Genomic DNA, 3147 nt, shown 5'->3' with positions numbered 1-3147 from the left:
GCGGTCTAGATGTGGCCAGCAGCGGTGGGAGCTGCTGGAGGACGGCCAACCGCTCGCTCCGCCTGGGTGAGGCATACACATTAATCAGCCGGAGCGGAAAACCACGGTACATTACATCCACCACCAAGAGACGCCCCCCCACCACCTCCCTTACCTCAGTGATGGTGAAGCCCCCTCCCCGCAGCAAGATCCCCAGACCGGACGCTCGACAATCATTTCCCCCCGACCATACCGACAGTCCGTGGGGCCACCATCACGACCACCTCCGATAGCAGCGAAGGTGTGGCAGCCCGCACTCCTGTAAAAAAGTCACATCCGCCTTTACCTTGGCCAGGTACTGCAAGGCGGTTACACATCGCACAGTGCTCTTCACACTGCGCACGTTTAAGGATGCCAGTTTCAGCTCCATTGTCCTTTAGTGTCTCAGGCGATCCTCCCGCATGCCAATCATCTGGCTGAGTTCCTGCACATTCTTGTCGCACAGGTAGTGGTACAGGTTGGTGGCTTCCTCAGCACAGGGTGTATTTTCTGGCGAGGCCACTGCGCTGCTCCCAGTGTCCTGGAGCTGGGGCCCATTGGCCACTGCACTGCTCCCGGTCTCCCGGAGCTGGGGCCCATTGGCCACTGCACTGCTCCCGGTCTCCCGGAGCTGGGGCCCATTGGCCATTGTGCCGCTCCCGGTCTCCCGGAGCAGGGGCCCATTGGCCGTTGTGCCGCTCACGGTCTCCCGGAGCAGGGGCCCATTGGCCGTTGTGCCGCTCACGGTCTCCCGGAGCAGGGGCCCATTGGCCGTTGTGCCGCTCACGGTCTCCTGGGGCTGGGGCCCATTGGCACTGCTCCCAGTCTCCTGGGGCTGGGGGGCAACAGACACGTTCTTTCTCTTACCTTCCTCCTCCCCCGTTTTCTTCCTCTGCTTCTGCTTCCGTTGTCGGATCCTCCCGGTCGTCTCATCCTCCGACGCGGAGAGGTTGCTGGCCTCGTCCTGGGAGAGGACTCTTTTTTGGGACTTACTTGCCCCCTCCGCCTTTTTCTCCGTGCGCACAGCCTTCAACGTTTTCCTCGATTTTACCACCTGCCATTCCTCCTCTTCCTGTTCCCCCTCTTCCATCGAATCGCCCTCGTGGCCAGGGGCCTGTGGGGCTCTGTCCTGCGGTTGGGGGCTCCTGGTGGTCGCGTTGTCATCGCTCCTGCTCTCCTTTCCTTTTTGGGCTTTTGCCGTGGTAGGAGGCGTCTCGTCCACCCTGGGTGTGCTGGCAGCGGCCCCTCTTATCGCCTGTGCGTACGTGCTAGCTCTTTTAGGGCAGGCCCTGTAAAGGTGGCCTGCCTCCCCACACAGGTTGCAGCTCTTACTCTCTTTACATTCCCTTGTCTCGTGGCCTTCTAACTTGCAGTTTCTGCAGACGACTGTCCTGCATTCTGCCGCCACGTGCCCAGGTTTGTTGCATTTCCTGCACACCCTGGGCTGCCCCACGTACGTCATGTAGCCCCGGTTCCCTCCGATAGCGAACACCGAGGGAGGGTGGACAATGAATCCCTTCCCGTCCACCCTCAGCTTCACCTTTACCTGCCTCTTGCTCGTCCAGATCCCGAACAAGTCCTTGATGTCCACGCAGTTCCCGGCCCCTTCGACGTAGCGCGCAAGGAAGGTGAGGACATCCACGACGGGCACATGTGGGTTAAACATGTGCACCGTGATCATCCGTTCCCTCTGGGTGGGGAGGGTGAAGAGCGGCTGCACCTTCAGGAGCGACAGCGGGGCTTCATCCCCCTTCTCCCGGAAGTCCTGCAGCAGCTTCTGCCATCCCGCCGGGTTCTGGAAGGTAACGTCGAAGTATCCGTTACCTGGGAAGTCCTGGAGGCAGAAGATGTCCCCGGCCTTGAATCCACAGGCCTCCAGCAGCACCTTCTTGATGAAGAGATCCCTTGAGAAAGGGTTCCCCTCCTTGAGGTCCTTCACCGATACTCGCAGGGTATTCCGGATACCCTGCCCTCCAGCTCCACTTGCTGCTGCCATCCCACCTGGATAAGGGTGTTAGGTTGGTTACCCAACCAGCATGGATCCACCCCTAAACCAGACACGTGCTCCTGACCTCCGCTCCTCGTCGATGATCTAATGCAAATACTGCTCTTATACTTACACTGTTCTTATAAGAACATTAGATTGTGCCAGAACAGATACTACACTTGATCTTAGCCAAAAGGCCTAAAGCAAAGATAGACACAAAAAGTTTAGTTGTTGGCCACAAATAACTAGATCTGTCCCTTCAGCCCACATCAGACTATGCAATGCCACCACTCCAGCAGCACGTTCCAGGCACCCACCACCCTTTGTAATAAAACATGACCCTTGAAACTTGCCCCCACTGTGCTAAAATCTATGTCGTCTCGTCAGAGCCGAGAAGGAAGGGGGCGGCGCGGGGGCGCCTGCTGCCTCGTGCGGCGGGACCTGGTTCGCCGCTGCGGGGAAATATAGACAGTTCCATAAACATCCCGCAACTTTGTCTGCCCCAGAAACGTGGCGACTCTCTCTGTACTGCCTGGGGGAGGTCTGTATTTTACCGGATTGCATGCAAAAGCAAAGCATTTCACTGTCCCTTGGTTCATGTGACAATCGAGTATAATTGGCTCATTGAGTTGAATTCAAGTTTGCACATTAGACTGTTAAATAAAATAAGTGTTTGCTGTAGATATAATATCATTGTGCAGCCTAATATAATGAACAATTCACGATGGGAAACACTGATGTATTTAGTTTAAGGGAATGAAATTTACCCGCAGCTTATTGCATATAACATCCACTTGCTGGTCAGAGCTGTGATTGACGGGGCTGAGCTCCGCCTCCCCTCAGCCGTGCCCCGATACTGCAAGGGTTCAGCAGCTGCGCGAAAGGGAACGCGTTTTGAACCAGGAAGTGGCGGAGAAAATGGCTTCGAAACACCAGGTCGAGAGTTTAACGGAGGAGATAGTTTGTCCCGTCTGCCTGGATTTCTTCACCGATCCGGTTATGCTGGACTGCGGGCACAACTTCTGCCGCTCCTGTATCACACAGAGTTGGGACAGGGAGGAGAGAAACTCCTGCCCGGAATGTAGAGAGGTGTTTACAGACCGCACCCTCAGGGTGAATCGGGCCTTGGCGAGACTGACTGA

General features: G+C 56.6%; 1 pseudogene; it reads right to left on the bottom strand.

Moving 5' to 3' along the window:
• Positions 1-2117: 2117 nt before the first annotated feature.
• Positions 2118-2216, bottom strand: LOC144603290 (U2 spliceosomal RNA; annotated as a pseudogene).
• Positions 2217-3147: the final 931 nt, after the last annotated feature.

The sequence above is a fragment of the Rhinoraja longicauda genome, chromosome 19 (assembly GCF_053455715.1).
Source record: "Rhinoraja longicauda isolate Sanriku21f chromosome 19, sRhiLon1.1, whole genome shotgun sequence".
Classification (NCBI taxonomy): domain Eukaryota; kingdom Metazoa; phylum Chordata; class Chondrichthyes; order Rajiformes; family Arhynchobatidae; genus Rhinoraja; species Rhinoraja longicauda.
This window is presented reverse-complemented; position numbering and strand designations above follow the sequence as displayed.